Consider the following 14,272-nt stretch of genomic DNA (forward strand, 5'->3'; position numbering starts at 1 on the left):
TTAACTGTATCCTCTCCCTGAGTTCTCTTCTGTTTAGTCTTTCCCTGGTAGGAGACAAAAATGGGTCTTACTTTTGCAGACCTCAAATACTTCACTGTAGCAGAAAAGAAAGGAAGCTTCAGTTTAGTAGAAGCCTCAGTCTGTCTCTGTGGGTTCATTGGTTCTGGTTGGACATGATGCCTATTTCTAAAATCAGTTACCAGAGGAAATGGTTATGGGGTGCTCCTTGAGTGGGAGGAAAAAAAATGCTGAGAAGCATCCAATAAATATGCTCTATATTTGTACCTCCAGTAGCACAAATAAGTAGTAAGTGTGCATAGATTGATTATTCCTGGATTGGCTCATCCACTTAGGCTCACATGAACCCAGCACTTAAGGGTTTGCACAAACTAAGGCTCAGAAGGGAGTCAGTCTTCATTCTGACTGACTGCTCTTGCTTCCCCCCCACCTTGTGTCCCCTTGTGACACCTTGCTGTGTCTCCCACCTCTCTGCTTTCAGCTTCATTCACTTCCACAGTGGAAGGGCCACGTGATGTTACAGCAAATACGACCACCAGTAGTAAAAAACGCCTCTTTCCCCACCTCATTATTCCATATGTCAATTTCAGGAGAGGGCTCCATAAAGCCCTGCTCAGGTCAGTGTCTATCCTTTGGCCAAATCAGAACTGCGGGAAGGAGCATTTTAACTGGCACACTCACAGGCCATCTTCTCATAGAGGCTGTTTTATTGCTACAGGGATTCTGGAAAGGTCCCTCTAGTACCTCAGTGTTCCACTGAGGGTGGCTCATTTGCACAAGGGATGGACTTGTCATATTTGAGGAAAGATGGCTTGGGAGCACAGTACAGGATGCATCACAGTAACCAATGTGGTTCTTGGAAAGAAGCATACATTAGAAATCTCATCTCTCTTCTGACCGCCAATGTTATAAACTCAGAATACTTCAAAGGACTGCTGTTTATCACGGAATGCACCAGCGAACACTCTTTCTGTCCTTCGTGGGGGACTTCTGGAGGATATTCATCATGTTCAGTTTCTATTTGCGAGCTGAACATGATGCTGTGCGGCTTTAACTCGAGTGTTGACTGCTAACTGCTGAGGCAAGTGGGGGGGAGTCAGCAGTTCTCCCGCAAGCCAACACACTTCAAGGGTCCCGCGGACTGCTCGGAGCAGGCCCCAGAAGCTTCCTTTTTCTAAACCCCAAGGCAAAAATTCTCCAAATGAAGATCTCCGCCCAAAGAAGGCCAGCAAGGTGCTCCGCCCAGAGGCGGGGTGGGCGGGCAACCCAGGCAGGTTTAACTGGTTGGAACCACTAAAAGTACGCAGACATTAGGGGAAAAGTGTCACTTTCGGTAGCTGCGGACACCAGGCCAGAGCTTGGGGAGGAACGTGCTTTCTTTCCTGCAGAGTTCCCCACACTATTTCCACTGGGATTCTCTCCGGTAGGTGTGTGTTCCACTGGGTCCTCAGGACACTGCGCAGGCGCCTGCAGAGCCTTAGCGTTTGGCGCGTCCTCTCGCGGGTTCCCTGTTTCCCCAACGAGTTCCAGCTCGGGAGGTGCGGTGCTTTCTGGGTGTTGTGGCTTATGTCCGAGACAAGGGCCTACAGCAATGGGGTGTCGGGTTTACTAGAACTACAACTCCCGGCGTGCCCCACGCAAGGACTCGGGGCGTTTGCCCTAGACGGCCCTAGCCGTCACGGCCAAGGATCCGAGGACCCGGGAAGCCGGCTGCGGCGGGAGGAGGGTGTGCGCGTGCGCGGTGGGCCGGCTCGTCCTGTTCTGTCCCAATCATTGTAAACAGGCGGAGGTTGGGCGGGGTGGGAATGGGGCTCCCGCGGCCGGCCAGGGGGGCAGCGCAGGAGGCGGCGGTTGTGACGGCAGCGTGAGTGCGAGGAGGCGGCGGCTGCAGCAGAGCGGACGGTCGCTCGGCGGCAGGCACTGGTTAGTGGCGAGGAGCGGTCGCTTGCGGGGGTCGCTGCGTTGCGGCGGTGTCCGTGGGAGCCGTCTGGCGCCCGGCCTCGCGCCCGCGCCTGTCATGCAGGGTGCTGGGCTCGGGATCTCCGGCTCGGAATGGGAGTTGGGGGTGGGGGGCGTGGCTGCCCCGCCTTACGTTGTCCACGAAGGCTTCACCCCCGAGCTTGCTCCTTTGGGGTGGGTTACGCCGCCTGCCGGACAGGCCTCCCTGGGAGCACCCGGGTGTGTCTTGTGCTGCTCTTGGAACCAGAGGCTAGTTGGGAGTCCAGCTGCTTCCTCCGAGCTTCCAGGCCGCGGGGCATCCCTGCGGACCACACCTGGTCGGAGCTGCGGCCGGGGACTGGCCTGACGCAGTCTTCCGGTTTATGGGTCGCACCTGGCTCGCCCACCTGTCTCCGTGCTTGCCGGGTGGAGTCGGGGAACAGCTCCTGCTGTTGCCGGTGGCAGGCGTTGGGCAGGTGGGCGACCCTGATTGCAGTGGTCCTTGTTTCAGGGTTCGGTGGAAATGTTCGGCCAGATCTGGAGTTGAGAACTCCATTCTCAACGCATTTTCAAGCGTTTTCGTGCCGGAGTGTCCTTAGTCGAGACCAGCTTTCTTTTTCTGTCTTTTAAATACATCGTTGTGAAACAGGTTTGACAAAATATTTCACTTCCCAGTCTCCTGAAGTAGTGCTGGTTCAAGTTTGGGAATTATTAGAAGGATTCTTCCAGAGAGAACAGCGTGCATACCCTAAGGTTCTTGGAGATCACAGCCGTTTTTGTTTGGAGGTCTGTGCTTGCGACAAGTGCTATGGTGTGTGCATTGAGCTGTTGCACTGCCCAGCCTCAGTGGTGTTGATGGTGTGGGCTAATACACTGGTGCTTTGGGTAACATTATCTATACTTGGCAGTTATTGACAAAGTACTTAGTGATAAGTTACAGGCCTACTTTTTGGTTTAGTGTTCAGACAGCACTTGGAAAGGAAAGGTCCGGTCACTTTCTGTAGTAGTAATTATCTCGATGATTTCAAGGTCCTGGGTATCTTCCTCGAAATGAGTAACTCCTGTTAGTGGTGTTGGCAGTTAACAGGGGTCTGGAGTCAGTAGAGTGCTTCTCGTTTTCAATGTGCCCCGTAGGTCAAAGAGAGATAGTCTAGTTTAATAGCAGCTGTTGTTAAATAATTTTTAAAACAAAGTATCTAGAAGCCGGCTGGTGGTGGCACACCTTTATTCCCTGCACTTTGGAGGCAGAGGCAGGTAGAGCTCTGTGAGTTTGAGGTCAGCCTTGTCTACAGAGCAGGTTCCAGGGTAGCCAGAGCTAAACAGAGAAAACCTGTCTCAAAAAACAAAAACAAATCACAGAGAATCTAGAAACAAGGTAAGATGACTGAATTTGCTGTCTTTTCAAAAAAAAAAAAAAAAAAAAAAAGGTTTATCCTAAGTTTACAGGGACCATTTTTTTCCCCCTCGTAATTTAGAGAGACCGAAGTGGTGGTTTAAAACGTGTGTACTGGGGTTGGAGACAGGGCTTACTGGTTAAGAATTTTGCAGTGTGACTCTTGGAGAGTTACAGGGTTTGGTCCCTGGTAAGCTGCCTGTCAGTCCAGCTCCCAGGAAACCCAACACCTCTGGTCTCCACAGGCAATGGCTCACCTACCCCCATAATTAAAAATAATACAAATCTAAAAAGGTGAATATTAACTTTAATTTGTACAGTTACATTTACATAGTCACAGGTTGGCAAGAAAAGATTAGTTCCACAACACTATCCTAAAGTATGTTCTGTTATTTTATTTGTGATGGCAAGGGTGGATGGGGGTGGCAGGGTCTCACTGTGAAGTCCTGTCTGGCCTGGAACCTCCCTACGTGGATACTTGAACTCACAGAGATCTTCCTGCTTCTGGCTTCTAAGTGCTGGGATTAGATATATGTCCAGGTATTCTTTTCTTTTAAAAAGAAAATCCCTGATAGACTTTGTGCTAATATATGTAAGACAGAACATGGGGAAAATGCAGATTATTTAGAATATAGGAGTTACTGTAGTTAGATTCTCTGCCAAGTAAAGAGAAATTGAAGATGGATAAGACCTGCTTTCAGATGGTCAAAGTTATCTTTTAACAAACAATACAGAAGTGTATAAATACACACACACACACGCACGCACGCACGCACGCACGCACACACACACACACGCACAGATGTCCTGGGGATGGAACCCAGGGTCTTAGATGTGTTTGGAGAGCACTCAGCCACTGTTCTACAACACTCATCTTGTGAGTCTGTAGGAAATATGGAGGTTCTGTGAATATATACAAGATACAAGACAGAAACTGTGGAAGAGGGCAGTAGTTAGAAAAAAACACATATGTAAATAGTGATGAAACTAGGTTGCGGATGCTCAGTGGAAGATGTCTAACATTGTATAATCAGTCAACTAGGCGGCTGGAGAAATGATGGGCAGTCATGTAGGGAATAGTGTAAGCAGAAGAGTAAAACTAGCCACATAGACTACATAATCGGGTCTGCAAGGGTAGCTACCTCAAGTATAACTGTATATCGTGATGGAGAGACATGAGACTGAGGAGATGTCTGTATGCCATCAAAGCAATCTCAGCTTTGTCCTGCCAGCAAATGGGAGTCATCGAGACAGAACAGAGAGGGGTGGGGGTGGGAGAAACAGACTGGCTAACCCTCTGTTGTAAATGGTATATCCTTAAGGATCAAGCAGAATTAATTGGAAAAGGCTGAAGGAGTTGGGCAGAGACGTGTAGGAAGCATTTCAGACAGTTGTGTCGTTTCTCTAGCTCCAGTATTGGCTGTGCCAGGGAGCTGAGGATGAGGCTACACAGGTGAATCTTTAGAAACTGTACACCATGCTGAGGATTGTAGCTGCCCTGGCCCCAGGTCATAAAACAATGTGTGGGATTTAATTAAATTGTTACCATTTTAGAAAGACCATTCTAGAATTGTGGAGTGTAGAATTGTGAAGTACAGTGAGGGTAGATAAAATTAATTATCAGAAAGGGTTTAGAAAGTCTTCATTATTATCAATAACTGAGGTGAGAAGTGGGGTCTAAAAAGAACACAATATCAGGTTACAGATGGCAGAAATACTTAGAGAACATACTGAATAGAATTTAGCAAAAGTTGGTTATGGAAAGCGAGGGTGACTTGGATTCCATCCTGGGTCCCCGAGAAAGCAACAGTAAGATAGCCTGAGACAGAGGCTTGAGGTACTGGAGTAAATTTCAGGAAGAATCACGTGCTAGCTTCTGGCATATTGAGTGGATGTTTTTGTGAACATCCAGGTAGAGTCAGCACACTCTATCATCTTTTTAGTTGTGAGTTTTAGCCTTTAGTCGCCGAGCTATCTCTCCAGTCCTGTCACATTATATTGTAAGTGGTGGCTGAAGCCTTTGGTTTAGGGACCACCACACAGGAAGAGTTTGCCTACAGCAAATAGGCCAACAGAGATCAACACAGGAGACTATGTTGGAAGGTGACCTTCAAAAAATGTTTGGTAATGTCGAGGCATCCATGAAGAAATCCTGTCATAGAAGCCAAAATAGGGTCTTTGTTTTTTTTGAGATAGTCTCATTCTGTAGACCATGCTAGCCTTGAACTCAGAAGGAATGCCCCTTTCTCCCTTGGCCTTCTAAATGCTGGGCTTAAAGGTATGACTCACTGTGTCCAGCTGATTTTTAAAAAAGTGTACCATTCTTTCCAACTAACTCCAGGAAAAAATACACAAGAGGAAAACACTGCCAGGTGTGGTGTCAAATGGCTGTAACCCCAGCACTGGGGAGAGACTACCACAGAAAGTTTGAGACCAGAGAGCAAGACCTATCTCAAAATACAAAATGAAAGATCAGTGCTAAAGCCAGATGAAAGACATACTTGAGATTTTCTGAGTAGGGGCTGGAGGTGTCTCAATTTAATAGCTCTTACTGCTTTCCAGAGACCTAAGGCCTTTCCCATTACCCATGCTGTCAGCCTCATAGCTAGCTACCTATGACTGTAGCTCCAGAGAGAACAAGCACCTTTGGCTTCCAGGAGTACCCACACTACCCTGTACTTTCTTTTTCTCTGGGAGACAGGGTCTCTCTGTATAGTCTTGACTGTCTTGGAACTCACTGTGTAGAGCAGGCTGGTCTTGAACTCCTGCCTCTGGCTCCTAAGTGCTGGGATTAAAGGTGTGCATCATTATACCCAGCTGTATAATTAAAAAATAAAAAAATAAATACTTAATCGCTCTTAAGTAGTTGGTCAGAATAAGAATTATGAGTCTTTTGAATCTGATAAAGATGCTTAGTGTTGGATTAAATTTATAGCAGTTTGGTAGGGGAGAAACCTCATATTCACTGAGGTAAAGAGGTCAGAGGGTGGAGACAGCAGATTGAGACCTCCCCCACTACTTGTATTTCCATCTTTACTTCTGTGAAAGGGTCTTACTCCAGCTTATGCTTGCCAAAAACTGAACCTGCTATAAAAAACATTTTCTGAGACACATTTCTGTACCCATAAAATAACCTTTTTATGTGTATGTGTGCACACATGTGCACATGGAGGCCAGAGGTTGAGTTTGGGTGCCTCCATTGATAGCTGTCCACCTTATTTTTGAGGCAGAGACTCTCATTGAACCTGCAGTTCAATGACACAGCTGGATGGTTAGGTTAGCAAGCTGAAGAGATCTTCTTGCCACTGCCTCCCCAGCACTGGGATCATAGGTACTGAGAGCTAGTGCTCCACTCAGCCTTAAGTGGTTCTGGGGCGTCGAACTCAGATTCTCATGCTTCCATAGCAAGGAACTTGGGGAACAAGCCATCTTTCCAATTCAAGTTCAGCCTTTTACAAAGTTACAGTCAGTGTGAGCATGATAACTTGATTATGTTCTAGTTCATTTTCATTCCTAACCCACCCCCCAAAATCCCTCTTGCCTCTGCAGTCACTCACTGGTCTACTTGTCCATTGGTGGACTTTCTGTGCTGCTCATTGCCCATTTTAGAAACCTAATGAGGATCTACTCATGGTCGCTTGTTATTGACTTTACCTGTACAAGGATTGTCTGTGTTGTAGCCAGTATCAGCACTCTGGAATTTTCTGAATAATATCCCACTGTCAAGCCGGGCGGGGGTGGCGCACGCCTTTAATCCCAGCACTTGGGAGGCAGAGGCAGGTGGATTTCTGAGTTCGAGGCCAGCCTGGTCTACAGAGTGAGTTCCAGGACAGCCAGTTCTACACAGAGAAACCCTGTCTCGGAAAAAAAAAAAAAAAATCCCACTGTCAAAATACACAGGTTGAGCACCACTAATCCCAGAATCCAAAGGTTTAGGTTTGCATTTCCAATTTTCATCATAGAGCTGCCCGGGATGTTAGCCCTCTGGCCAGTGTGCCTGCAGAGCACACTGCCTGCCTGCTACTCTTTTAGTAGCTACATTAGCTTCTTTTCATTGCTATGATAAAACACCATGACTAAAAGCGGCTTATGGAGGAAAGAGTAATGGTGTCTCACAGTGCAGAGGGATCGGAGTCTATCATGGCAGGGAGGTATGGCAGGCAGAACAGGAATGGTGGTTGGAGCAGGGAGCTGAGAGATCACATCTCAATCCATACACAGGTAGCAAAGAACAAACTGAGGGTAGTATCCTTGCTCACTTCTTGATTAATTGAAAGTTAATTTTAAGGGTTGGGGAGATAGCTCAGTCAGTAAGGTACTTGCTGGGTCCCCTACTTAGGGGTTTCCATTGCTGTGAAGAGACACCATGACCAAGGCAACTCTTTGTTTGTTTGTTTGTTTTTGTTTGTTTTGTTTTTCGAGACAGGGTTTCTCTTTGTAGTCCTAGCTGTCCTGGAACTCACTCTGTAGACCAGGCTGGCCTTGAACTCAGAAATCTGCCTGCCTCTGCCTCCCAAGTGCTGGGATTAAAGGCGTGCGCCACAACTGCCCGGTGACCAAGGCAACTCTTAAAAAGAGAAAAAATTAGTTAGGGCTGGGTTACAGGTTCAGATGTTCAGTCCATTATTATGAAGGGAAGCATGGCAGCATCCAGGCAGATGTGGTGCTGGAGAAGCAACTGAGAGTTCTACATCTTGACCTGAAGGCAAGAAGATGACCAAGAGGAGACTTCCAAAGAGGGCAGAGTTTGAGCACTACCCCCCCCCCCCAAGTGATGTACTTCCTCCAACAAGGCCAGACCTATTCCTACAAGGCTGCACATAACAGTAGCATATTCATATCACCATACCGGGTAAGTATGAGGATCTGAGTTCAGTCTCCAGAACCCATTAAAAAGTTGGATGTGGTGATGTGTCTGTGTAATCCCACTGCCGGGGGTCAGAGTCAGCAGATTCCTGGAGTTTACTGGGTAGTCAGCCTAGTCTTGATACTGAGCTCCAGGCCTCAGTGAGAGACCTCACCTAAAAAAAAAAAAAAAAAAAGTCAAACATAGTGAGGATGAGATATGAAGTTGGCCTGTAGCCTCTATGTGCACATGCTTCCACACACATGAACATATATATAAAATTAATTTCAGCTGCCATGTGACTTTAATCCCAGTCCTTAGGAGCCTGAGGCCAAGGATCTTGGGTCTGAGGTTAGTGTGCATTATGTAGTGAGATCCATCTCAAAAAGTTTTTTAGCTGGCTATGGCACTATGCATTTGTAATTCCAGTGTTTGGAGGCAGGAACATTCTGTCCAGGAGTTCAAAACAATCCTCAGTTCAACAACAGCCTTGGTACAGGAGACCTTCCTTTAAAACACAAACAACTTAAGAGAAAAATCAGAGAATGAAAAAACAACAAAATCCTTTCCTGTCCCCTATGGGGAGCTGTGCTCCTTTAATCCTAGCACTCAGGAGGCAGAGGCAGGTGGATCCCTGTGTGTGAACTCCCTACAAAGCAAGTTACAGGATAGTCAGAGCTGTTTTGCATAGAAAACCCGTCTTGGGAAAACAAAACAAAAAACCCAACAAACAAATAAACCCTTTTCTAACTAAGTACTTAATACACTTGCTTTATATACAGAGATTCACATCTAGATCATGGACTGGCAAGATGGCCTAATGGATGGATACTTGCTGCCAAACCTTATGACCATACATACAGCGCACGCACGCACAGACACACACACAGACACACACACAGACACACACACAGACACACACACACACACACACACACACACACACACACACACGTGATGAACCTAGATAGATCATCTGCTTCTGTATAAATGGATGGAGGTCAGAGTGAGATGGAAACAATGTATTTGTATTCTTAGTTTAAAGCTTTAGCATTTAGTTTAAAGCTGTTAGCACTTACTCATATGCATAATGGGTCTCCTCTTGGCGTTTCCATACAGTATATAATATATTTTGACCCCAGTCACATCCTGCCACTCTTTTGTCTCCATCCCTCCCATTGATCTCCCTTCAGTCTCTTTTGTAGCCCAGGGGTTTTCCTTAGGGCTGCTTATGGGAATGTGCATGGAAGTTATTTAGAGGGGTGTGGACAGCAGAACACTGGCTACATCACAGAGGAAAATGTTTCTTCCTTCCCTAGCCACATGAACTGCCAGTAAATCTGAAGGGAGGGTGGGGCCTGGTAAACCCTTACCCCTAGCTTGTGTGTGTGTGGGGGGGGGTGGGGGGGTGGCAGCGGCAGCTGCGGTGTCAGGCAGGCAGGGTCTCATGTAGCCCTGGCTGGCCTGGACTTGTAGATCAGGCTGGCCTTGAACACATAGAGATCTGCCTGCCCTTGCTTCTCAAGTGCTGGGATTACAGTATACTGCACTGTATCTGACTTGTTTTTTGGTAAAGGATAATGTTCATGGTGCATAAGGGTGAAAAGTCTGCTCTGTTTGTCATGTAGGCAGCTTGGGAATCCACTCAGCTGTTGAGATCTCACCTGAAGGATAACAGCTTCACAGCAGCTTGTTATCTTCCAGAGGAACTTTAAAATAATAATTTCTACTTTTTATTTTTAAGGATTTATTATTTACTTGTATTTTATGTGTATGTATTTTGCCACATATGCATTGTACACTATGTGTGTGTGTGGTACCTACAGAGGCCAGAATGGTATTGAGTCTTATGGAACTAGAGTTGTAGATGCTTGTGAGCAGCACTTGGAACTGAACCCAGATCCTCTTGGAGGAGCAGCCATGTGTGCACTTTTAACTGCTGAGCCCTATAAGGATTTTATGCTCACAGAAGCAAAAGTATCCACATCAGTGTGTATATATTCTACTCTCAGATGGTTCCAATATAATATGTACAGGAACCAGACTAGTATTTATTGAGCATTTACCATGTAGCAGCTGCTGGGACTGTGGCTTTATATTTGAGTGAATTTCTTTAAACTGAATTTTTTTTTTTTTTTTTTTTTTTTTTTTTTGGTTTTTCGAGACAGGGTTTCTCTGTATAGCCCGGGCTGTCCTGGAACTCACTCTGTAGACCAGGCTGGCCTCGAACTCAGAAATCCGCCTGCCTCTGCCTCCCAAGTGCTGGGATTAAAGGCGTGTGCCACCACCGCCTGGCTAAACTGAATATCTTGAAATGAAACTTATTTTTAAATATAAAGCTTTTGCACCAAAGGTTATTGAAAACAAAAGTGTGGTAACCCTCAGAGTGATGTCAGAGCTGGTACATGATGCAGTGAAGCATGGCACTTCATTAATCAAGGTTAAGGTAATTCAGGAGCAGTCAGATTTGAGAGGCAGGTCTGTTCTCAAGAACACGGTGCGTGCAGTCACACTGCAGTGTGTTGTATGTTATAACGTGCAGTGTTTTTACCATATGTGCCCAGTGTCTGCTCTTGGGGAAACAATGGCATCAGTACTGAGAATGAGACTTAGTGCTTTCCTGTCATCATTTCTCAACATGTAAGAGTCGAATCAGCACATGTTTGCATTGTATCATTTTAGAACGTTTGATTTTAAAAATTGGGCCTGGCAAGACGGTTAAAAGTGATTACCATGCAAGCCTTCACAGTCCAAGTTCTATTCCTGGAACCCACTGTGGAAGGAGAGAACCAGTTCCCAAAAATTGTCCTCTGACTTCCACACATGTGCAGTGGTATGTGTGTACCTTCTGCTCACCCACACATGCATCACACATATGCATATACAATGATATATTTTTTTAGAAAACAAGAGTACTTGAGTCTTGGGAGATTGCTCAGATGGTAAAGTGCTTGATGGATAAACATGAAGACCCAAGTTCAGTCCTTGGCTTCCACATAAAAGCCAGGCATGGTGGCACATGCCTGCAATCCCTGTGCCTGCTCAGTGGAGACAGGTGATTGCTTAAGTTTACTGACTAGCCGTGTTCAGTGAATTGATAAGCTCCAGGAGCAGTGAAAGATTCTATCTCAAAAAACAATGTGGACAGTGACAAAGGACGACAGCTGTGGTGATGACTTGTACATAGATGTGCACAGGTGTGTGTATCTGCGGGAACACATGTATACCCTTCCACATTCACTTGTGCATGTGCCCCCCCACACACACAAGCACACACGCATGTACCCCTCCACACACACCTCTTTGTGGCCTTCCACATACAGACATAATGTACACTCCACATACATGTACCCTCTACACACATACATGCATGTGCCTTCTACATACATATACCCTATACCCACACACATGTACCCTCTACATCCACACACATACATATACCCTACATACACATACTTGATGTGGTTGCTGACTTGAGTTTCATTAATATCAAATAGTTATTCAAGATTTGATTATGAAAAATCAAAAAGCACATCCATCTTGTTAGTATGTAAAGTTGTTTTTGTCTTTCATATGTGGTAAAATTACATATGCACACCAGAAAGCTTTAAAATCTGTGTGAGAGAAGGCAGGTCTATGTGTACACACCACAGTGCTCTTAGGTCGTAGGAGAGCCTGTGAGTATCAGGTTTCTCCTACTCTATGGGTCGAGCTGTCAGGTTTGCTGACAACCCCCCTATGTGTTGGGTCATTTCTCAGCTTCCCCAAATTGCTGTAAAATAAATTTCTTTATGATTGTCAGTGACAGACCTACGTACCTAGAATTATATAAAAATGTCTTGAGCAGAAAGGGGTTGTGAGTGGAGAAAGTATAAGAATTTCTGATTTGTACTGCATGGGAAGATGTGCACCGTATATAGTACATGCAAATAATGTATCATCTTTAGAAGGCACTTGCCTATCCTCAGACTTTGATGTCTACAAGATGCTTAGAAGCAGATCCTGTGACAGCATCAAGCACCTCAGTTGGAAAGAGAAAATAACATTCATTCTTAGGTAGCCAAAGTTTTTGGTGGCTCGTGTTTGCCTGTGGGACTACAACTTTGAATCTTTGAGTTCAGACTGAGTCACTCTGTTATTCCCTATTCCGTGGGAATTTTTGCACAGAACTTTTTTTTTTTTTGCCGCCCTACCTCAGAAAACAGAGCTTCACAAAGTCATTAAGAAGCACGCTAGCACCCTGAACTACTTTTACCTAGAGGTAAAAAAAAAGTAGTGCAGCTCCAGCAGACACTGAATCACTCTTTCCCTCAGACGTGAGATGCAACAAGGTGCCACAGATTTTGCCTGGTATCCCTGGGTATTTCAATATACTGTTGGGAAACCATAGTGAGATAATTTTTATCCAGTTCTGTTCTAACCAGTAATGTGAATTTTATTTTTAATTACATAAAGTGTGTCAGTCCTCTGCCCCTTGTGAAATTATAAATTTCAGATTTTCTTGAGAGTAGATAATGAGATTGTGACGTTGTGGTAGGTAAGAGGTTTCCCCATAGAAGGATATGACATTTCTTCAAAAATAGGATGCTAGGAAGCTGTATGGGAAACAAATTATGTAGTTCAGTGAGGGGACGCCAATGAAAAGTTTGTTAGGATAAGCACCTGGGGAGGTAGGAAAAAGCTAAGTAAAAGATTAAGGCTGATGATTTATAAGGAAAAAAACCAAATGAGTAAAGTCTCCGTTAAGAACACCTTAATGATGTTAGTAGATTTGAGAGGATTAATTATATAGCAGCTCAATTAGGCAATAATTGGTCTGTGTGGGATGTTCATAAGGAATCACTTCCCTTGTAAACTTGCAGTCATATGCTTTAAACATGTTATCACGGGAAGGTCTCACTGCTAACGTCATGAAACAGCCTCATTTCCCCTGACTGAGTGATTGTTTCTGATCCACGTTAAAGGTTAAAATAGTGTTACTATTTCTAGAGTACCTTTTAGCTGTTTTAAAAGATGTATGACCTTTTCTCTGTGAAACATGGATTTGTTTTTTATGTGAAACATGGATTTGTTTAGCTTTTGAGTTGAATTCAAGAAATTCAGAAGGATAACCAGAAAGTGATGTGTGCTTGTATGGGGAGCTACTGCAGTGGAGATCAGACCAAACTTGGGCCAGCTGGATAAGCTGTAGACAGACTTATCCACAGCCCCTGGGTCCTTGGGTGATAGAGGACATCCTTAATGGCCAGGGTGGTGCACTACAGTGAACTCTATGCACAGGCAGGTTTGGTTTGGAGGACACTGCTTTCCTGCAGCAGTTGGGAGATGGGAGGCAGAGGGGCCTGTGCTGTCAGCCTTCAGAGCGTCGTGGGCTCTGGGGCTATGAGCACATCTTGGAGAAGGAACAGAATCTAGCCAGTATGTACACATTGTAGTCTCCTGGGACACTTGAGCCTGATGTCTTCAGGCCTTCACCTCATTCACTTTGCTGTTCTTGTTTGTACCCTTCCTGCACAGTAAATCTTAACTGTGAGTACAGTTTACTGGTCAGTTAACAGTTACATGTTAATTGCACAGCCTGGGACATCCTGGGGCCCCTCACAGGTCAGTGGCTTCTGTCTTGAACCCTCCCAGGTATATTTTCCTTGGAATAACTTCTTTTGGATTTTTAAAAAATTTCTCAATAATATACTTAAGTTGATCTTTTTTTCTTTCTTAATTTTCTTCTTTTGAGACAAGGTCTTGCTGTGCACATAGCCAGAGCTGCCTTGACCTGCCCCTTCCATTTACCCCTGCCCTTCCCAGTGCTGGGAATCACAGGAATGCGCTACCATGGCTCTAAAACTGCCATTTCTTGAGATACCAGTTTTGAAAGTGTCCAGTAGCTATTGCATTAGATGAAGATGTGTCTTGTCCTGTGCTCCAGGTCTGTGCTTTCAGCCCTGCAGCATGTCAGTCCTTGTGCTTGGTTACGTCAGCCTTCATTGTTTCAATAACTCCTAACAGGGAAGCAGAAACAGCCGTTTGGCCCCTTTGCCTTCTCTTTCTCCTGAGGTGATGGCTGTATCTTCCCACTG

General features: G+C 45.4%; 1 protein-coding gene across 1 annotated transcript in view; it reads left to right on the forward strand.

Moving 5' to 3' along the window:
* Positions 1-1,670: 1,670 nt before the first annotated feature.
* The window catches only part of Ralbp1 (ralA binding protein 1), a 36,652-nt gene continuing 24,050 nt past the window's right edge, over positions 1,671-14,272 (forward strand). Inside the window, exon 1 of the mRNA XM_034483912.2 lies at positions 1,671-1,941. The gene's annotated coding sequence lies outside the window, so the exon portion shown is untranslated. The remainder of the gene's footprint in view (positions 1,942-14,272) is intronic.

This window comes from Arvicanthis niloticus, chromosome 21 (genome assembly GCF_011762505.2).
Source record: "Arvicanthis niloticus isolate mArvNil1 chromosome 21, mArvNil1.pat.X, whole genome shotgun sequence".
Lineage (NCBI taxonomy): Eukaryota > Metazoa > Chordata > Mammalia > Rodentia > Muridae > Arvicanthis > Arvicanthis niloticus.